The sequence below is a fragment of the Prionailurus viverrinus genome, chromosome A3 (genome assembly GCF_022837055.1).
Source record: "Prionailurus viverrinus isolate Anna chromosome A3, UM_Priviv_1.0, whole genome shotgun sequence".
Classification (NCBI taxonomy): Eukaryota; Metazoa; Chordata; class Mammalia; order Carnivora; family Felidae; genus Prionailurus; species Prionailurus viverrinus.
Window position 1 is genome coordinate 31,491,212 of NC_062563.1, and position 23,336 is coordinate 31,514,547.

Consider the following 23,336-nt stretch of genomic DNA (forward strand, 5'->3'; position numbering starts at 1 on the left):
CCCAAGCAACTCTCGAGAGAGCTGAAGAACCTTGGACTATGTCTGACCTGACATGGGGAGGAGGAGATTTTATCATCGGAATTTTCGTCTGTTTCACACAGTTTGGGGAACTCCATGTTGTAGGTATCATACATATTAATGAGGGGGGAGGGGTCTGACCAGCCACGGGGAATTTCATAAAACACAGGGGTGTAGTCTGTGTTTTTGAGAATCAGTGTGTCATCATATTTACTTCTCTAATAACTTGTATGTTTAAATACAACAGTTGGCTGGTAAAATTCTGTACACATTCTATTGTATGTTTACTATACTTGAGTAAAAAAAAAAAAATTTTTTTTTTGACCAAAAATATCAGGTGTTCTGATCCTCACTGAAGATGGAGGAAATAAGGCAAGGAGATTCTGTGACCAGCAGCTAGAGAAAAATTCACGTTCCCTCTCCATGTAACATCCCCAGCATCCTTCTACACCAGTGAGCGCGTTTTACAGCCAGCCTTGTTTTTAGGGGGTGAGGAGTCCTAGGTATTCTGCTCAGCCACGGATGTGAGATCTGGGATTGAAAAAGGAGAGCTGTTACATCTCCAGTGTCTCTTTCTCTCTCAGAGATTTTTCTCTATCCTAGAAAAACTTCCACTTTCGCAGCCACTCTTCTTTCCCCTCCTCCCCATCGCTTCTCAGGCACTGTCACTGCCTGCTGCCTCAGACGTCACCAGTGACCTTCTAATGGCCAAATCCAATTGCCTGTTTGGAGCCCTGCCTTTCTACAGAGATGGCTCTGTAACCTTCCATTGGCTTCTCCCCCCACCTGGAAACTTTTTCAGGGATAATACTCCTGGGTCCGGTATGTGCTACAGTCTCCCCACTTCCCTTTCCGTGATGTAAGAGTTGCCCCGCGCTCACTCCTAAAAAGGTTAGTTTTCGCTAACATTTCCTTTCTCTCCCGTCTTTTCCCTTTCCCTCTCCTTCTCGAATCCCTCTGAAAGACAGCCATTTCCTCATGGTTCCTAAATCTCTCTCTCCTGCCCAGACAGATGTCTTTCTGAACTTCTAGACCCACATTTCCAATTGCCCCCTGGACGATCTCCCTGGATATTATCCAGGAATTTAGAATATGGCATCTCCCTACTCCTTATTCTCCTCCCACAAACTTATCTCTTATCTGGGTTCTCTCATTTTGCCACCAGAAACTTTGAAGTTGACTTTGACTGCCTGCCCCTCAGCCCCCATTTCCATTTTGTCAACCTCTGGCCTATTGGAACAAGGAAGTGCATCTGGAATTCTCTTCTCTGCATGTACCTTCCCAGACCCTCGCTGACTCTTCCTTGGACTGTTGAAAAAGCTTCTCTCTGGACTTTTGGCCTCAAGAGTTATCTCCCAAAGCCATCCTTGTTATCATCCCAAAACACAGAATTGACCACTTCACGCCCCTTCTGGAAATTCTTGAGGGCCTCCTGGTCTACAGAATAACCTGGTAAAAAGAAACAGAATATTTCCCAGGACAGCATTCAAGGCCTTTTGCCAGCTAGTCTCCAGCTGCTTCTTTTTTTCTGGACAAAGTACCACTTTTTGAAGCTAGCAGACGGGAGTTGGTATCAGGATGACCTTGACTTCAACCTTGTAGGGTTCTTGTGAGGATATAATGAGATCATTTATATAAAATGCTTATTCAGTGCTTGAATTTCTCATAAGTGTAGCTTACATAGTCAATATGTATCCATGTCCTTATTTTTATAAAACTATTTTTGGGGCGCCTGGGTGGCGCAGTCGGTTGAGCGTCCGACTTCAGCCAGGTCACGATCTCGCGGTCCGGGAGTTCGAGCCCCGCGTCGGGCTCTGGGCTGATGGCTCGGAGCCTGGAGCCTGTTTCCGATTCTGTGTCTCCCTCTCTCTCTGCCCCTCCCCCGTTCATGCTTTGTCTCTCTCTGTCCCAAAAATAAATAAAAAAAACGTTGAAAAAAAAAAAAATTAAAAAAAAAAAAAAAACTATTTTTATCCTCATCAATTCAAAAAATACATGAATAATTTCATATTCGTTTCATTTTCCTATTTCCTATTCATTTTCCTTTCCTATTACAGCAGATACAAACAGGGTTTTTTCTTCCTCCTTAACTTCTCTAAACTAAATCAGCAGAACGTTTTGTGACCTGGATAATTTGATTGAAATTTCTGTCATTTCCAGGCTGTGTTATTTTTGAGAGGTAATTGTAGCTTGAGGCTATTCCATCTTTATGCACTGCTTTTCTTTACAATATTTATTTCCGATAACTCTCCGGAGTCTAGAACTGAGATTGGCAAACTTTCCACAAAGGGCCCGATAGCGAATGTTTCAAGCTTTGTGGGCCAAGAGGCAAAATCAGGGATATTATATAGGTGGTTATAAAATGAGAGAAAATGAATTTGCACAAATTTTTTATTGATGAAATTCACAATATGACACTAGTCATTGAGTATAAGCTTTTTATAGTGCAGTCCTACTAATGAGAAGAATGGAATTTGGGGGGCCGAGGGGAATAAGATTTGGCTTAATTTGAGTTCAAAGTTAGCGTCTCCTATCATCAAATCAGTCACAAATGCGCATCTGTAAAAACCATTCGTAGCTGATACAAAAACCAGCCGTGTGGTGTAGTTTGCTGACCCTTCGCCTAATCCATAACTCCCCTCACTTTGTGTTGTCTCCTCAGGGTAGTGTAGAGCCAATATAATTTTTTTTTAATGTTTATTTACTTTGAGAGAGAGCGAGAGATCAGGGGAGAATCCCAAGCAGGCTCCGTGCTGTCAGCATAGAGACGGACACAGGGCTCCATCCCAGGAACTGTGAGATCATGACCTGAGCGGAAATCGAGAGTTGGACTCTTCACCGACTGAGCCACCCAGACGCTCCAGGCCAATATAATTTATAGTAGATCTTCAATGATAGAAGAAAGGAAAATGATGGTCATCTCAAGGACTTTTCTTCTAACTCTGAGAAAGCGCTTGGAGCAGAGGGTGAACGCCTAATCCGAACACCATCTCTTGTTGTCAGCGTAATGGACACTTTCTAAATCAGGCTCATATTGGGACATGCCCAGGTATGAGGCAGCATGGGGGAGCCCAAGACCTGCCTCAATAATCTCTCTCTTTCTGTTTTTTTTTTATTTTTTTAACGTTTTTATTTATTTTTGAGACAGAGAGAGACAGAGCGTGAACAGGGGAGGGTGAGAGAGAGAGGGAGACACAGAATCTGAAATAGGCTCCAGGCTCTGAGCTGTCAGCACAGAGCCCGATGCAGGGCTCGAACTCACGGACCGCAAGATCATGACCTGAGCCGAAGTCAACCGCTTAACTGACTAAGCCACCCAGGCGCCCCTCTTTCTGTTTTTTAAACATGTTCAATGATGTTCATTGCAGCGTTATTTCAAATAGAAAAAAAAAAAACAAACTGCAAAACAACCCGAATGTCCATCAACTGGGAGATGGCGGAATGAACTGTGGAATAAGCGCTGTATGGAATACCATATAGCCCTCTCACCACCCCCAGCCCCATGCTCTCTTTTTAAAATTGAGATGCAATCCACGTAACATAGTATTCACCATTTAAAGTGTTCAGTTCAGGGGCACCTGGGTGGCTCAGAGGGTTGAGCGTCTGACTCTTGATATCAGCTCAGGTCATGATCTCAGTCTGTGAGATTGAGCCCTGTATCAGACTCTGTGCTGGCAGTGCAGAGCCTGCTTGGGATTCTCTCTCTTTCTCTCTCTCTCTCTCTCTCTCTGCCCCTCCCCCACTCATGCTCTCTCTCAAAATAAATAAACCTAAAAAAAAAATAAAGCATACAGTTCAGTGGTTTTTAGTAAATTGGCAAAGCTGTACAGCCATTACCACGGTGTAATTTCAAAACATCTCATCACCCCAAAAAGAAACCCTGTACTTATTATTAACAGTTGCCCCCTATGTCCCCTCCCTCCAGCCCCTGGAAACCACTAATCTACACTCTATTTCTATGGATTTGCCTTTTCTATTTTTTTTTTAATTTTTTTTTAACATTTATTTATTTATTTTTGAGACAGAGAGAGACAGAGCATGAACGGGGGAGGGTCAGAGAGAGGGAGACACAGAATCTGAAACAGGCTCCAGGCTCTGAGCTGTCAGCACAGAGCCAGACGCGGGGCTCGAACTCATGGACCGCGAGATCATGACCTGGGCCGAAGTCGGCCACTTAACCGACTGAGCCACCCAGGCGCCCCTGCCTTTTCTATTTTTTTAAAAAAATTTTTTGAACGCTTATTTATTTTTGTAGGAGAGAGAGACAGAGCATGATCAAGGGAGGAGCAGAGAGAAGGGGAGACATGGAATCCGAAGCAGGCTCCAAGCTGTCAGCACAGAGCCCGACGTGGTGGTGCTTGAACTCACAAACCGTGAGATCATGACCCTAGCCCAAGTCAGACGCTTAACCGACTGAGCCACCCAGGCACCCCCGGATTTGCCTTTTCTAAACAGTTAATATAAATAAAATCGTATCACATGTGGTCCTTTGTGACTGGCTCGTTTCGCTTAAAACGAAGTTTTCACAGGGGTGCCTGGGTGGCTCAGTCAGTTGAGCATCTGACTTCAGCTCAGGTCATGATCTCCTGGTTCATGAGTTTGAGCCAGGCTTTGGGCTCCGTGCTGACAGCTCAGAGCCTGGAGCCTGCTTCAGATTCTGTGTCTCCCTCTCCCTCTGCCTCTCCCCCGCTCATGCTCTGTCTGTCTCTCTCTCAAAAATAAATAAACATTCAAAAAAATTATTTTTAAAACAAAGTTTTCACAGTTCATCCATGTTGTAACAGGTGTCAGTATTTCATTTCCTTTTTTAATTGTGGTAAAGTATCTACAACATAAAATTTACCATTTTACCCATTGAAGTATAGAGTTCAGTGGCATTAAGTGCATTCACACTGTTTTGTCGCCATCCTCCAGAACGTTTTCCTTATCCCAAACTGAAACTGTCCCCGTTGAACACTAACTCCCCATGGCCCCCTGGTAACCACTATTCTACTTCCGTCTCTATGAATTTGCCTACTCACACTAAGTGGAATCGTACAATATTTGTCTTTTTGTGTCCAATTTCTTTCACTTAGAATAATGTTTTCAAGGATCGTCCTGTTGTCTCAGAATCCCCTACCTTCTTAAGGAAGAAAAATATTCTGTTGTATGACGATACCATAAAATGCGACCCTGACCACCAGGCTGAGCGCCAGGAGAGACCTAGCTGTAAGTACCCCCATCGGGGGCACAGTGTCCCGAGGGTCCCAGCAGTGGCTGGGAGTGCAGGGGTGGGGAGAAAATCTTCAAGGAGGAAGGTGAGATGACCAGTCAAGGGCACCCTGCAGGAGGGGTCGTGACAGCACAGAGGGTCAGCCAGTCCGAGCAGGCAGGGCAGAGCTGGCCTGAGGCATGGGAGGGACTTGGGCTCAGTGGTTGAGGACTAGAGAATGCCACCCAGCCCTTCTCTGAGAGCTGGGGCCCCTCCTCCCCAAAAAGAGGCAGAAATGTAGTCATCCATGTATCATCTTTCCTCTTATCTGATTGGCAAAGATTAATAACATCCAAGGATGGTTAAAAGCACAGGGAAATAGGCTTTCCCAAAATCGGTGGGAAGGAGTCCGAATTGGTCTGCCTTTTGGGAACATAATTTGGCAATATTGATTGCAATGTTTCTATGCATGCGCTGTATCTGTTAAAATATCTATGTAAAGGGGCGCCTGGGTGGCTCAGTCGGTTGAGCGTCCGACTTTGGCTCAGGCCATGATCTCCCAGCTCGTGGGTTCAAGCCCCGTGTTGGGCTCTGTGCTGACAGCTCAGAGCCTAGAGCCTGCTTTGGATTCTGTGTCTCCCCCTCTCTCTCTCTCTCTGCTTCTCCCCTGCTCTTGCTGTCTCTTAAGAATAAATAAACATTTAAAAATATATATATCTATGTAAAATGTACACACCCTTAACCCAGAATGCCGATTCTGGGAATTTATCTGACACAAGCCCACACCGGAGGGATTTATGCACAGGGTGCTCAAGGAAGCAACATTCCCTGCCCCTTTGGCCTCTTCCACACCCCCTCCCCTCCCACCACCCCCCTCCCCCCACTGCTGGCCTCCTGGCCCTGGCTCCCCTGCCCTCTCCCTGTGCTCTACCTGAGCCCCATGCCCACCTGGTCCATTTGAAGCCCAGCCCCCATCAGCCATGGAAGCCTGTACCATGAGGCCTCCCCCCTGAACAGCCCTCTGCCCTTTATCTGTCCTTCCCAAGTGACCTCTCCTGCCCGCACTCTCCTACCCTGCAAATAACCTCAAATCCCCTACCTAACCATTTCCCCTGACTTTCAGCTTCCTGCTTCCCTCCTGGGAGACCATTTCTGAGAGGTGCTTCCTCAGCCCCACCTGTCCATGGGGGACCCCTCCCCCCTCCCAGCCTCTCTGGGGATCTCTCCGGAGACCACCTGCCCTCAGGTATCCTCTTTCTCTGCATCTCCACACTCACCACCCCCTTCTAAATCCTGTATCCTCCCCACTTCTTGCCCCTCTCTCCCCTTCTCAGCTCAGCTTCGGGAAAGAGCCATCTCCAGCCTCTGTCTCCATTCAGGCATCGTCCTCCCTTCTCCCCCTGGCAATCTGGCTTCTGTCCCTGTTTCCCTCTGAAGCCACCTAGGTAAATTGGCCATTTCCTCTAAATTGCACAATCTAGGGATCTTTTCTGTGTGCACCTTACTGGAACTTTCTGGAGGCGGTTGGCACAGCTGGTGCTGTGTTCTCTCAGGAAAATCTCTCCTTTGGGCTCTGTGGCTGCATTTCCCATTGGTTCTTCTATGTCTCTGACCATGTTTTTGCCATCTCCTTCTCAGATTCCTATTCCTTCTGTCCCTTCAAACACCCGTGTTGGGGGTGGGGCTAGTGTGTCCATTCCTATTTTCCCCTCAAAAATCCTTTAGGGGCTTCGCTGTTCCTTCTGCCTGGATCATCTTAACCTTTCCTCTGGATCATTGTGACTCATAGTTTAAGTCCTCCCTTGGTCTCTCCTGGAAACCTCCCCTAAACCCCTAGGCTGGTGTAAGCGTAGCCCTGCGTGCTTCCCAGGATTTTTTAATAAAATGATATTGAAGGGCGCCTGGGTGATTCAGTCGGTTAAGCGGCCGACTTCGGCTCAGGTCATGATCTCACGGTTTGTGAGTTTGAGCCCCGCGTCGGGAGCTCTGCTGTCAGTGCAGAGGCCACTTTGGGTCCTGTGTCTCCCTCTCTCTCTGCCCCTCCCCTGCTCGTACTCGTCTGCTCGCTCTCTCTCTCAAAAATAAAGAAAAAAAAAAATCAGAATGAAATTATATTGAAACAATTTGTTTTTCTTTTTCCTCTGCCTCACAAACTGTCAGCTCCTCCAGGGCAGAGATCTTGATTTATGTAACTCTGTGTGCTGACTGGTCACATGACGCCTGCCACACAGTGGATGCTCAGAAAGTAGTCAAGGATCTCAGCTGTTGGACTGAACCACTCCAGGGCCCAAGCACTGATGGAAGGTGCCGTATGAAGGGAGACGAAGACTCAGGATCAACTCCCAGGTTCCTGCAGAACTGGAAGCCAAGAGGGAAACATACATCAGAGGCAAAACACAAAAGGCCTCAAATGCCAGCAAATACTTTTTTTTATTCAGTCAAGGAGTCGTTTGAGCCTAGAATTTCATGGTCTTAGTCTTGGGGGGGAGGTGGGGGGGGAGTGGGGGAAGGGCCAAAATCCATCAGTAATTATATCAAGTAGAAAAGAGGTAAAATCAATCCAAGCTGTTGGAATTCAGGATGCTGTCACCCTGTGGGGGGGGGGGGGGGATAGTGACTAAGGAGAGGCCATGGGGTCTTCTGAGGAGCTGGTCATGTTCTATGATTTGATCTGGGTGCTAGGCATGCAAGCATGTTCACTTTGTGAGATTTCATCAGGCTGCATGCTGATGATACATATGTTTTTCTGTATGAAAGCTACAAAGCTGGGGAGCCTAAGTGGCCCGGTCGGTTAAGCGTCCGACTTCAGCTCAGGTCATGATCTCGCGGTTTGTGAGTTCGAGCCCTGCGTCAGGCTCTGTGCTGACAGCCTGGAGCCTGCTTCGGGTTCTGTGTCTCCCGCTGTCTCTGCCCCTCCCCGGCTGGTGCTCTCTTTCTCTCTCAAAAATACATAAACATTAAAAAAATTTTTAAGCAAACAAAAAAACATTTTTATTAAGTAAATGCCACTAGACTTGGAAAAAAAATTTGGTTAACAGATTTATATTCAGGAAATTGGGTGGTCCCTGTTTTAAATCACATGGCCCATCTCCAGAAGAAAGTGGAGATGAAGCCTACCTAGAATGAGTCCTGGGGCAGAAAGTCAGGCCCAGGGAGGTGACCTGGTCCAAGCTATTGTCTCCAGGAATGTGCATCTTAGGCAACAGTGTTTATATGTGCTTATATATTGCAGGACGTGAAAGTTTAATTTAGAATATTTGTTTGGTCTTAGAACAAATGTGTCATACACCGCATGCACCCTTGGGGAAAAGGCACAGGGTCCCTGCCCCACCTCTGCCTTGCTAGATGACCTTGGGGAAATCATTTTACCAACCTACATGTAGGTCTCCCAAATATGCAAACTCAAGATAATTCTGTCTGCTCCATCTACCACCTAGGCTGGTGTAAGCATTAAATGATACAATTGCTGTGAAAATGTTTTCTGCAAATGTTTTCTATAGCCCTTTACAGATACAAAGTATTAGTATAAGAGGCCTAATCTAGTCGTAGGACTGAGTCCACAATTGGTTTTGAGCCATAATCACACAGTCTTTCCCTAGACTATGTTTACACTTCATTCATATGAAATTTCATTCTCTTTGTTTTTGATAAGGTCTCCAGTTATGTAAGCTCACTTGGAACTCAGGTTCTTTGTGCCCAGACTGTTGGCTGCACCACTCACTCATCTGATACAAGTTAGTACAGCCACTCTTCGCTGATCACATGGTACCTGGCAGGCATGGGGCTAGACGCCATTGACAAAACGATAGATAAGTTCACCTCACCTGCCCCAAGTGAGCCTGTGTACTAGAACGTGAGAAATCGTTGCTTACTCAGTGTCTGGCTGGGTTTCTGGTGCTCGGTGGACTTTTTCTAAGACATAAACCATAAGCAACTAAAAAGGCATTATGTTTGTGGTAAGTGCTGAAAAAGATATCATAAAAACGGCTGACTATGATCCAGTTTGGGGAAGGGGTGGGCATCATAGGTAAGGTAGTAAAGAAACACTAAAGAGGGGACATGATTGGGGCACCTGGGTGGCCCAGTTGATTGAGCATCCAGCTTCCCCTTAGATCATGATCTCGTGGTTCACGGGTTCAAGCCCCACATCGGGCTCTCTGCTGTCAGGGCAGAGCATGCTTTGGATCCTCTGTCTTCCACTCTCTCTGCCCCTCCCCTGCTTGCACTCTCTCAAAATTAAATGAAAATATTTGAAAAAAAGAAAAAGAAGGAACGTTATTACTGAGCCTTGAAGAATTCAATCATGCAAAGAGCTGGGAAAAAAGGCCATTTCAGAAAGAGGGGATAGCAAGTCCAAAGGTCCTAGGGCAGGAAAGAACTTATCACATTTGAGAAGCTGAAAAGTGGTTGGTATGATTGGGATGTGGCCGGTAGGAGGAAGAATGAAATGAGATAAGACTGAAGAGAAGGTCATGGGGGGCTAGATGGCGTTCTGATAGGAAGTCATCAGAGGCTTCCAGCAAGGGAGTGACATGGCCTCATTTCGATTGCTCTGCCGCCCTGTGGAGAATGGATGGGAGGGCCAAGTATAGAGCAAATCGAACAGGGAAGAGTTAGAGCAGTTCACGTGGAAGACAGTGGCTTGGCCTGGGATGAGAGCAGTGGAGATGGAGATAAGGGGCAGATTCCAAATACTTTGGAGATAAAGTGACAGGGCTTTGCTAATGCATGTGGAGCATAGAGGAAAGAGGGGAATCAGGGTAGCTTCTGGTTTGGGAGCTCAGGAGCTGGGAGATGAGTGGCCACTCTGTCGATGGGGGATGGACAGAGGTGGGTTTGGGGTGGGGAGACTTCTTTCTGTGACATCCCCAGAGGAAACAATTGCATAGCTGCTTCCAGATTCCCTTACATGGGCTCAGGGAGGAGGACAGACTGGAGCTGTACACATGGGAGCCACCAGTGCGATGTGATATTTAAAGCCAATAGATTCAGTAGGACCATGGAGGGAGAGAGCATAGAGGGAGAGGAGCAAAGGCCCAGGAACGGGGTCCGGGGGCTCTTCCAGCATAGGAGACTGCATCTAAGCAAGAGAGGACAGTGGGTGAAGGGGACACAGAGCATCCACTCTTAGTTGATGGGACCCTCCAGCCATAACACATCCCTTAAAAATTTGCACTCAAGGGGCACCTGGGTGGCTCAGTCAGTTAAGCGTCTGACTCTTGGTTTCGCTCAGGTCATGATCTCATGGTTCATGACTTTGAGCTCCCACATCGGGCTCTGTACTGACAGTGCAGAGCCTGCTTGGGATTCTCTCTCTCTCTCTGCCTTTCCCCCACTAGCTCTCTCTCTCTCTCTCTCTCTCTCAAAAATAAACAAACTTAAAAAAAAATTGTACTCAGCCCAGATGGAGGGAGTAGAGAGGAAAATCATGGTGTGAAAATGGGTTGATGCTTGAAACTGGCCTAGAGAAAACCAGAGATCTTGGTCTCAGGGCAGGGGGTTAGACCTTTAAAAAAAAACAACAAAAAACAAAAAACGAAAACAGGGGCACCTGGGTGGTTCAGTCGGTTAAGTTTCTGACTTTGGCTCGGGTCATGATCTCACAGTTTGTGAGTTCGAGACCCTTGTCAGGCTCTGTGCTGACAGATCCGAGCCTAGAGCCTGCTTTGGATTCTGTATCTCCCTCTCTGTCTGCCCCTCCCTTGCTCACACTCTGTCTCTGTGTCTCTCTGTCTCTCTCTCAAAAATAAATAAACATTAAAAAAAATTTTTTTAGTAAAATAAACAAAACAAAAACCACTAAAACCTAATATACTTGAAATAAGACACACAGCTTAATGTGCTGGTTGATGAATTTTTACCTATGTGTGCACCTGTGTAAGTACTACCCAGATCAAAATTGAGGCTCTTTTCAGAAATCTAGAAGTTCCTTTATGCCCTCTCCTGGTCATTACCCATCTCTCCCATGAAACCACTATTCTATCCCCATCAACTGTTTGGCCCATTTTTGAACTTTGTATAAACAGAATCATCCAGCGTGTGCTCTTTTGTGTCCGGCTGGTTTTACTCAACGTAATGTCTGACACTCATTCGTGTTGTTACAAGTGACAAGAGTTCATTTTGTTTCACTGCCGCACAGAGTTCCGTTGCATGAAGACCACCATTTATTTACTTATTCTGCTGTGGATGGACATTGGGATTGTTCCCAGTTAGGAATATCACACGCTATGAACATGTTTACACAAGTCTCTTGTAACAGGTTTACATTTAAGTTTTCATGTGGGTGGTTTTTTTTTTTTTAAGTTTATTATTTTTGAGAGAGAGAGAGCACAAGCAAGGGAGGAGCAGAGAGAGAGGGAGACACAGAATCCGAGTCCGGCTCCAGGCTCTGAGCTGTCAGCACGGAGCCCAATGCGGGGCCCGAACCCACGAACCATGAGATCATGACCTGAGCCAAAGCCGGATGCTTCACTGACTGAACCACCCAGGTGGCCCTAGTTTTCATGTGGTTTTAAGAACAGCTTCACGTAAGTACCAACAGAGTTTCGTTAAAACTCACGGAGATAGAAAGAAGACGCAGGTGGCAATCCTCCCAGCTAGAGTTGCCGTATGTGTTTGGGACGTCCATATTCCAAAAAATATTTATTATAGAGCTGAAAGTCACTTTCAACTGGGCATCCTGTATTTTTATTTACTATACCTGGTAACCCTATCACACCTGGCCTCATTTTTGCACGTGGTAGGTTTTTAATAAAATATTTTTAATAAGCATGAATGTACCTGGATGTGTCTCTCCTTCGTCAATTCATGCCAACTAGCTCTCCGTGGGAAAAAAGACGCCTGGGTATTTACCCAGAGAAAACAAAAACAGTAATTCAAAATTCAAAAAGGTACACGCGCTCCTGTGTTGATTGCAGCATTATTTACCATAGCCAAGATACGGATGGATAAAGAAGGTAACTGTTACTCAGCCATGAGAAAGAATGAGATCTTCCCGACTGTGACAACGTGGATGGACCGAGGGTGGTACGCTAAGTGAAATGAGTCAGAGAACGATAAGTACCATGTGATTTCACTTATATGTGGAATCCGAAGAACAAAACAAGCAAAGCAGACTCGTAAATACAGAGAAAACCTGGTGGTTGTCGGAGGGGAGGGGTGTGGGGGATGGGCAAAATGGGCGAAGGGGAGAGGGAGGTGCAGGCTTCCAGTTACGGAATGAGTGAGTCACGGGGACGAAAGGTACAGCATAGGGAATACAGTCAGTAGTAGGGTAATAGCGTTGTAGGGTGACCCACAGCAGCTACGCTTGCGGTGAGCACAGCATAGCTCTAGACTTGCCAAATCACCGTGTTGTACACCCGAAACTCATGTAACATTGGGTGTCAACCGTACTTCAGTTAAAAACAAAAGAGAAAAACCCTTCCGAGGCATTTAGCACCATGTTCGTCATCCTCTGGTGAGGTGGGATCAATCTTCATGTGTTTGTTCTGATTTTCTTTGAATAACAAGCAAATTCTAGAATCTAAGCTCCAACATATAGAGGTGTGGAATTCTATGTTGGAAAGTGTTGATGGCTGCCTCAACATATACTTTAGAAATGGATTGTTTCTGGGGCGCCTGGGTGGCTCAGCTGGTTGAGCGTCCAACTTCGGCTCAGGTCATGATCTCACCGTTTGTGAGTTTGAGCCCCGCATCGGGCTCTGTGCTGACAGCTCAGAGCCTGGAGCCTGTTTCGGATTCTCTGTCTCCCTCTCTCTCTGCCCCTAACCCACTCACATTCTGTCTCTGTCTCTCTCAAAAATAAACAAACATTAAAAAAAAAATTGAAATGGATTGTTTCTTCTTCCAGTGTGTACGGGTGCTTGCCCCCTGGGGCTGCCTCACCACTGTTCTGCAGACACATTTTTGGACAAGTGGACAGCCTCTCAGGACAGCCTCTCCCGAGCGACCTCCTGTTGCCACACTTCAAAATACCACACCCGAGCTGCCACCTGCCATTTACTTCCAGTCATGTCTCCCCTGCCTGATTTCTTTAAACGGAAAATACTGCCTGATTTCTTTAAACAGAAAATAAGCTATTTGGAAACAGCTTATTCAGGGCATAAAAAGAGTCCATAATTTGATTTTTTAAATACAGATTTTAAGTGATATAGATAATTAACATACAACTTTTTTTATCTTTAATTTTATCATGACAAATGCCGGTTATAGAAAATGTAAATCAAAAACTGGAACCCCCCGAATGTCTAACAAGAGGGAAGTGTTGAATACATTACAGCCCAAGTGTTATACAACCATTTTCTTTGATGATGTTGAAAAATATCAAATATGGAATGTAAGTGAAAAGCAGATTAAAATGCATATAAATTAGATTGCTTTTGGCTGAAAATCACAAAGAATGCTGAGTCCTACTTACGCGTAAGAGATAATGAATATACGGAAGTAAGGAAAATATATTCTTCCTGATAACAAGCCCAGAGGTAAAGATGGGTTTGGGCTGATTAATGGCTTGATGACATCTACAAATCATGATGTCATCAAGGTTCTTTTCATCTGTCTATCCCATCTCATCAACATATCTGCCTACTTCCCCTCAGGGTTGCAAGATGGCTCCATGGTTCTAGGTATAACGTGCATTTGTAGTAATGTCTGAAGAAGAGGGACTATTTTTTTCCTATGGATCTTTTGGTTTTTTGGGGTTTTTTTTTCAGTTTGTTTAGAGAGAGAGACCGAGCACGAGTGGGGTAGGGGCAGAGAGAGAGGGAGAACAAATCCCGCACTATCAACACAGAGCCCAAACTCATGAACTGTGAGATCGTGACCTGAGCTGAGATCAAGAGTTGGATGCGTAACTGACTGAGCCTCCCAGGTGCCCCTCCTATGCAGCTTTCCAAGAGCAAGGAACTCTTTTCCAATGGCCATTATCAGAACCTCACATCTCAACTCAGCGGATCAGAAAGGCATGAAGCCCCCGCACCCCCGCGGGACCAATCACTGATGAGGTGTGCTTGTGCCCTGAGTGGTGTACAGGTGGGCCAAGTGACTGGTCCCCAGGGCCCTCGGACAGCCTGTCTCCTCCCAGGCGGCAGTGTCCATTTAGCTAGATGGGGCAGGGTGTGCAAAGGGTTTGGAGACAGTGGTTTCGGTAATCCTTATGCCATCAGCACCAACTGGGAATTTTTAAAAAATACAAACCCTCGGGCCCCAGCCCAGTATGTTCTAACTCTGAAACTCTGGCGGTGGGACCCAGGAATCTGTGTTTCAACAAACACTTAAGGTGATAATAATGTTTGAAAGCCATTGACCTAGACTCTTCGGGATTTGCTCTTGAATTGGGAATACCTGAAAAGCGATGCCTTTTGATGGCTGATGTTGGGGTTCCTTTTCTAGCACACCGTCCTGGACTGGAAAGGCTGGAAGCGAAAACTGCATTTCCTCCTGTCCAAATACTCGCGTGAGTTTCTGCATGAAGGCTGAATCACGTGGAGGAAAAGGCAAGACTCAGAGAAGGTTGACTTGCTCGTGTGAACTTGGCCCAGGGGTTGGGATTCTGCAGGTGGCAGATGTGGTGGCAGCTTCCTTATTTGCAACATGCCCCCTGCGGCAGGGACAACGGGACCCTTGGCATTCCAGTTCTCCGTGTGCTTGGGGGACTTGTTCTGTGACTTCTTTTTTCTGTGTGTGGTAAAAACAAAAACCAAAAAACAACAACAAAACCACATAACATTAAATTTACCATCTTTACCATTTAAAATTTTTTTTCAAGTTTATTTTGAGAGAGAGAGAGTACGAGTGGGGGGGGGGGACAGAAAAAGAGGGAGAGAGAGAATCCCAAGCAGCTTCTGCACCAGCAGTGCAGAGCTGGATGCGGGGCTCGAACCCACGAACCGTGAGATCATGACCTGAGCTGGAACCAAGAGTCAGATGCTTAACCGCCTGAGCCACCCAGGCACCCTCATCTTAACCATTTTTTTTTAATGTTTTGTTTTTTTGTTTTTTGAGACAGAGGGAGACAGAGCATGAGTGGGGGAGGGGCAGAGAGGGAGGGAGACACAGAATCCGAAGCAGGCTCCAGGCCGTGAGCCATCAGCACAAAGCCCAACGCGGGGCTTGAACTCACGGACCGTGAGATCATGATCTGAGCTGAAGTCAGACGCTCAACTGACTGAGCCACCCAGGTGCCCCACATCTTAACCATTTTTAAGTGTACAGTCCAGCCGTGTTATGTACATTCACATGGTCGTACAACAGATCTCTAGAATTTCTTTCATCTTGCAAAATGGAAACTCTACAGATTAAACACGAATTTCTCCTCCCTCCCCTGGCCCTTGGCAACCAACTTTCTACCTTATGTTTCTACGCTTTGGACTGCTTTCGAGACCTCCATGGAATCATACAGTATTTGTCCTTTTGTGGCTGGCTTATTTCACTTAACATAATGTCTTCAAGGTTCATCCATGTTGTAGCCTGTAACAGGATTCCCTTCTTTTTTTTTTTAAAATATATATTTTTTAACGTTTATTTATTTTTGAGACAGGGAGAGACAGCATGAACGGGGGAGGGTCAGAGAGAGAGGGAGACACAGAATCCGAAACAGGCTCCAGGCTCTGAGCTATCAGCACAGAGACGGATGCGGCGCTCGAACTCACGGACCGTGAGATTGTGACCTGAGCCAAAGTCGGATGCTTAACCGACTGAGCCACCCAGGCACCCCAGGATTCCCTTCTTTTTAAAGGCTGCATAATATTCCGTTGTGTGTGTATACCATGTTTTGTTTATCCCTTTATCTGTTGATGGACATTTAAGTTGCTTGCACATCTTGGCTCTTGTGATAATGCTGCAGTTCTGGGTGTGTAAAAATCTCTTCGAGATCCTGCTTTGGATGCTTTTGAATATATACCCAGACGTGGGATTGCTGGATCATATGCTAATTCTATATTTAAGTTTTTGAGGAACTTCTATATTGTTTTCCAGAATGGCTGCACCATTCTGACTTTTTCTTAAAGGGCCAGGTAGTAAATGTTTTAAGCTTTGTGGGGCATAAGGTCTCTGTCACAACTACTCAACTCTGCATTATAGTGTGAAAGCAGCCATAAGACAGTATGTAAACAAGTGGGTGTGGCTGTGTCCCGATAAAACTTTATAAAAATTGGCAGCAAGCTTGCTGGCCATAATTTGTCCATCGTTGATATAGATCATGTTTCGTCAGCCCTGCCAACGATTCTGGGGGCAGTGCACATCATTTTCTGCTAGAGTAGATTGTGTTGTCCAACACTAAGAATCCCGAATAATAAAACTTGAATGAATTGCTGCTCTGTTAACAGAGGGAATGGCAGTTGGGTTCGCAATCAGTACCAACTCCTACAAAAGGCAGTGTGTACAGTACAAGAGAGAAAGAGTAGATGAGAGAGAAGAATGGAAGGGGATTGTGATAGCCACCCTCCCAGACGGCCCCCAGTGATCTAACCTCCTGCTATTCACACATTTGGGAATGGTTTAGGGTAGGTCAATGGTTTACAGGGTAGTTTTCTCCCACAATGAATCGGGCTGAGCTATGTAACTCAAGGATGTTGCAGAAATGATAGCGTGCGACTTCCAAGGATAAGTTGTGCAAGATCGGCCACTGCACGAGTGAGAAGGCCTAGGTGAGTGACGTACAGAAATGGTCAATGGGACCCTTGGGCTCCGGGGTGGACCACTGAGAGCATCTACCCACACCCCATGTGGGTGTTTAAGACATTTGTTAAGAAGCTCACTGTCACTAAATGTGGAGAATGGGGAAGTAAGCAAAGAGATGGGTGGAAAGAAGGCTACTTAAAAGGTGATGAAAGTCTGGATAGGAAGTAACGAATGAGGAGCACATGGGTGGCTCAGTCAGTTAAGCGTCTGACTTCAGCTCAGGTCATGATCTCATAATTCGTGATTTCCAACCCCGCTTCAGGCTCTGTGCTATCAGCTTCTGAACCCCCTTCTCTCTGCCTCTTCCCCACTTGCTCTCTCTTAAAATTAAATAAACATCAAGGATGCCTGGGTGGCTCCGTCGGTTGAGCGCCGACTTTGGCTCAGGTCATGATCTCACAGTCCATGAGTTCCAGCCCCGCGTCCGGCTCTGTGCGGACAGCTCAGAGCCTGGAGCCTGCTTCAGATCCTGTGTCTCCCTTTCTCTCTCTGCCCCTCCCCCACTTGTGCTCTGTCTCTCTCTCTCTCAAAAATAAAATAAACATAAATTTAAAAATAAATAAACATTAAAAAATTAAAAAAAATAATAAAAACTGATGGATGAGCGTTTTGGCAATGGGGACACACATGGAGAGCCAGGCTGGAAAGCCCCAGCTCTGTGAGCTTAGAAGAGTTGCTTAACCTCTCTAGGTCAATTACAATAACAGTGAAAAAATGAGAGTAGTGGTAATAACACTTATTGAATGTTTTACTCTGATCAAGATACTGTTTGTCCAAAGATATTACAATTCTAACTCTTAGTTAGCCCTCCTAACAACCCTATGAGGTAGGCACAGTTATTGTCCCCGTGTGATGGATGAAGACAACAGAATTCAGACACATTAAGGAACTTGCCTGAGGTCCCACAACTAGTGCTTTCCTCAAGATTGGTGATGAGGGGCGCCTGGGCAGCTCAGTAGGTTGAGCATCTGACTCTTCATCTCATCTCAGGTATTGATCTCAGGGTCATGAGTTCAAGCCCCGAGTTGGGCTCCGCACTGAGCATGAAGCTTAGTTAATTAAAAAAAAAAAAAAAAAAAAAAAAGATTATTGATGAGATTAGTGGTGGCCCAGGGATGAAGGAGTTGGAGGGAAATGGGGAGTGGCTGCTAATGGGGGTGATAAAAGTGAGCAAACAATGACAGGTGTTGGTTGCACAACTCTGTGGAATACTAAAAACCATTACATTTTAAACTTCAGAAGACTGAAGTGTATGGTAGAGGAGTTATATCTCAATAAAGCTATTTTAAAAAAATTGTTTTTACATTTTATTTATTTTTGATACACAGAGAGACAGAGCTTGAGTGGGGGAGGGGCAGAGAGAGACGGAGACACAGAATCTGAAGCAGGCTCCAGGCTCCGAGCTGTCAGCACAGAGCCCCACGCAGGGATCGAACTCACAAACGGCGAGATCATGACCTGAGCCGAAGTCGGACGCTCAACCGACTGAGCCACCCAGGCGCCCCTGAAGCTATTTTTTTAAATGTGAAATACCCAACAGGTAAAGTTTATGAAAATGTGTGCCGTGTGCCTATAGAAGTAATAAGTGGCTTTCAATGGTAATAAAGAGCATTTCATTACGGCGAGAAAAAAAAAGAATTCTTCATATATCCTGGATACTCTGGATACAGACTCCTTTGACACATGGATGTACTGGCCTAAGGCAAAACTGTGAAACTGAAGTTCAAGTTAACATGTACTTGTGTCTAGCAGGTGCCAGGTGTCTTGTGCTGATTGTTTCTCGCCCTCACGCTGCAGGGAGGCATTATGTTCTCCATGTTGACGCTGAGATACGAGAGCTCAGAGAGGTTCAGTAACTTGCTCGATACTCTACAGCATTTCAGGGGAGGAGCCGAGATTCAAAGAAATCTAAATTCTGTGCACTGAAATTAATGAGCTCTCGGCTCTCCTTCTCTTCACTTTTAACAACCTCATCTCCCCTAACCCTCAGCCAACTTGTCTTACTCCCCAGTGTCCCCGGTCACTTCCTCTGCGGAGCTGCCTGACCCACGGGCATAGGAGCAGGGGCCTTTCCAAATCACTCATCACACCATTCCCTCATCTGGTCCAGACTGGACTCTGGGCTCTTGGAAGCAGAGGGACCATATCAGTCCTGCCCATTTTTATATCCCAGTAGTAGATGCCCAGTAGTTGGTTCCTGAATCAGTATGAGTTTATTGGGCGAGTAAAACAACACCTCTCTTACGGTAGACGTTTTGGCTTCGTGAAGGGGGTGGCACAGATGTGTTTGAGCAGGGGACCCCGGCCAAGCATCAAGCCCCCAAATCACACACTTGTGTTTCTTTCCTAGACTCGACCTCCCTGTCCATCAGCCATGGGCACAGCCCATTTCAGTGCCCCACCGGTGGCTTCTGGCTCACTCCCTGCTGGCTGGACGGCAACACCAAATAGGCCTGGCCTTTTTGCTCACCTCCGCTCCCTTGCGGAAACTCCAGAGGCAGGGTGCCTACGTCCTTGAGCCCAAGCCGGGTGCATTTGCAACTCCACAGGGCAGTTCCTTCCAACTCCCAACGTCTGGTTTTATTTTGTTTTTACTCCTAACATTTTTATTTTGAAAGTTTCGAATTTCCTGAACAGTTGCAAGAAAGATCCAATTAACCCTCCCTAATCCTTCCCCTACATTCTCCGTTGCACTTCCTCTCCCTCTCTCTCCTTTTTTGCCCCTGAACCATTTGGGAGTCACTGCAGACATTATATGACATTTCAGCTCTGAACCCTTCACCGCAAACCTCCCAGGGACTAAAGACTCTCCTACACAATCACAACTTCACACTTGGGAAAGCTAACATTGTTACTCTTTTTTTTATTCAGTCTATATTCAAATGTCCCCAGCTGTCCAATGATATCCTTTATTTTTTTCTTTTTGATCCCGAGTCCAATTAAGGATCACAAGTTGCATTTGGTTGTCATGCCCCTTTAATCTCTTTTTCATCTGGAGTTTCTTTGCCTCTTTTTATTTTTCATGATGTGGGTGTATACATTCGGAGAGTTCAAGTCACTTATTCTGTAGAGCGTCTCTCTATTTGGATTTGTTGATGTTTTCTCGTGCTTAGATTTGGATTCAACATTTTTGGCAAGAATCACACATGGATGTTGTATTCTTTTCAGTGCATTAGTGTATTCAGTGCATTCAGTGCATTCAGTATATCAGGAAGCATTATTGCTATTTTGTCCTATTGATGATGCAGGGCAATCGCTTTTTTTTTTTTTAATTTTGATAAAACTTACCATTTTGTTTATCTATCCATCCATCAATGGACACCTTGGGTGGCTTCCACTTTTTGGCTACTGTGAATAATGTTGCGATCAGCAGCAATTTCGTGAAGATTTTCCCCGATGTTCTCTACTGTTTGTTTTTATAGTTTTAGGTCATATGTTTAGGCCTTTGATCCATCTTGAGTAATTTTTTTGTGTCTGGTATAAGGTCAGGTCCAACTTCATTCTTTTACACATGGATATCCAGATTTCCCAACACCATTTGTTGAATAGTCTGTCCTTTCTCCATTCTATGGTCTTGGCACCTTTGTTGAAATTCTGTTGACCAGAGACATAACGGTGTATTTCTAGGCCTCTCTCCTATTCCATTGGTCTCTACCAGTAGTCTAACTATATGCCAGTTTCACACTAATTTTTTTTTGACGTTTATTTATTATTGAGAGACAGAGAGACACAGAGCATGAGCAGGGGAGGGGTAGAGAGAGGGGGAGACACAGAATCTGAAGCAGGCTCCAGACTCTGAGCTGTCAGCACGGAGCCCGATGCAGGTCTCGAACTCACAAACCGCGAGATCATGACCTGAGCCGCAAGTCAGTCGCTTAACCAACTGAGCCACCCAGACACCCCTCACACTATTTTCATTACTATAGCTTTGTAGTAAATTTTGAAATTGGGAAGTATCAGTTCTCCAACTTTGTTCTTTTTCAGGATTGTTTTGGCTGCCAAAGGAAGGCAGAGACTTTTCAAACAAGATTCCCGGAGATTCCACTTGGTATCATGGAAGAAATGATAGCTGATGCTTACGCACTTTAAGAAGAATGTTGGCAACTGTGTCCGGCCGCCTCGAATCCCATCTCGTGGGTTTGGTGACTTTAATATCTGTACCAAGAAGTAGAATGCATGGCCTGATAAAGATAAAGACATTACGTCCCATTTCACTATATGCTGTCCATGCTTCATTTATTCAAAATGTATAAAATAGTATGGGCTCAGAAGTATCTGAGCTGCCCAGTGTGTGCACCTGTGACACCTGTCTTCCCTCTAAGTGTTCCTTTCCTCTCCGCAGCCACCTCCTCCCTTATTTTCCCCACAGCCCAATGCCACATGGAAGTCATTTTTGTAATCTATTTTTATTCTTTCCCTTCCCTGCAGGCTACTTTGCTTGAACTGTACTGATGAAAAATAAGGAATACATTCACCGGGTTCTAAATTCAAGAGGTAAAAAACGTCCCTGCTAAAAGTCTCCCTGGCCTCCCTGCCATCCTCCTGCCCGGCAGCAACTGGTCTTGCTTTCTTGTACATATGTAACAAACACACTTTTGGGCCCAGGCAAGCACAAAGAACTTCCTGACCCAAACAGCTGCCTAGCAGATGCTCTCAGCCCTCCACTGTGCGCCTTGGGCCTGATCTTTTTCACGGTGCTCCCGCTCACTGACCCACCTGCCTGAGCATGGCTGTGTGCCTGTGCTTCAGTGGGAAAGCGAGACAGTGGACACAGCAGCAAGCTGTGCCTGGGGGAATTACTTCCATCTAGGAGTGCCCGCATCCAAGAGCCTTCCAGTGAGATAACTGGGCGGGGGCGGGGAGGGGGGGGAGTGAGTTGTGAGTTCTCCACTTCTCAGCAGGATTCAGCTCCACTTGCCCACATCAGTTGTTGGTTGGAAAAGCCACGCATCACAGGCCGCCCTTCCCTATCTCCCTTCTCCACTCTACCTTCCTAATGTTTCCCCAGCTCACTTCCCAAATAAACGGTTTACTCTCACATCCTCGTCTCAGAGTTTTCCTTGGCAGAAACCCAAACCAAGACCCACGATATACCATACACGCTGTTCCATTGCCTGCTTGGCTTGACGAACGTAACCGGGAGGTAGTCCTGTATCACCACGTGCGCAAAGCCTTCCTCATTCTTGCTCTGAAACCGGAATTCCTGGCAATGTCTCTGTTCTGGCGTGACCACAGTCTTCAGGGCTGCACCTGAGGGTCCCTCCCCCCGTGGGGGCAAGGGTTGAGGTCTTCCTGCCATTGGCCCGTCCCACACAATGGGCTCCTTATTCATTTATGGGACCTCTCTGGTCCTAGCAGGTGACTGAGGCTGAAATCCCCGGCTTGGGCCTGCAGTGATGCAGGCATGAAGTATTTCTAAAGCACCTAAAATTAAAATGCAAATTCTGGGGGCACCTGGGTGGCTCTGTCGGTTGAGCGTCCAGCTTCGGCTCAGGTCGTGATCTCACAGTTTGTGGGTTCGAGCCCTGCATCAGGCTCTGTGCTGACAGCTTAGAGTCTGGCGCCTGCTTCTGATTCTGTGTCTCCCTCTCTCTCTGCTCCTCCCTCGCTCATGCTCTGTCTCTCTCTCTCTCCTTCAAAAATAAATAAAAACCACATTAAAAAAATTTTTTTTTAAATGCAAATTCTGATTCAGTAGATCTGAGTCAGGGCTCGAGATGTTGCCTTTCTTATAAGTGTCCAAGTGATGCTGGTGTTTCCTGGTCTACAGTCCATTCCTTGAGGACCAAGGGTCTAGTCTCGCCCTTCCCCAATCCATTTTGCACATCATTGTGCGCACTCAAGGGGAGGGGACTCATAAGGAAGGACCTGTGTACCAGGAGGCGAGATCATTGGGGGATCACCTTAAGGACTACCTACCACAGTACATTTATTTTTTTGAACTCTGTTTCACTGTTAAAAAAAAAATCCCAGTGCTTGTCGAATATCCATGGCAGTTTCCTTTTTACTATATAATTTTTTTCAAGATCTATTTATTTTTGAGAGAAAGCACAAGTCAAGGAAGGGGTAGAGAGAGGGACAGAAGATCTGAAGCGGGCTCTGCACTGACAGCAGTAAGCCTGGAACTGGTGCTTGAACTCACAAACCATGAGATCATGACTCTGAGCCAAAGTCGGATGCTCAACTGACTGAGCCACGCAGGTGCCCCAGTTTTTTAAACCACAGAATCTTTTGGCTTCCTCAGCACAAAGCTCTTGCTTGATCCCGTATATAATATACCAGTGAGGTAGAATAGGGGTGCTACTGAGGTTGGAGAAGGGGCCTTGGGAAATAGGACCTTGAAGTTTCCACCCCCCACACAACCCCATGGATCTCCAGATCCCCACAACCAAGCCACAGGAATTTAAAATTGTAGGAAACTCAGTTGAAAATCAGACCTTCTAGT

General features: G+C 46.0%; 1 pseudogene; it reads right to left on the reverse strand.

Annotated features, from left to right (window-relative positions):
- Nucleotides 1-23,336, reverse strand: part of LOC125162910 (60S ribosomal protein L10-like) — a 38,587-nt pseudogene that overhangs the window by 1,580 nt on the left and 13,671 nt on the right.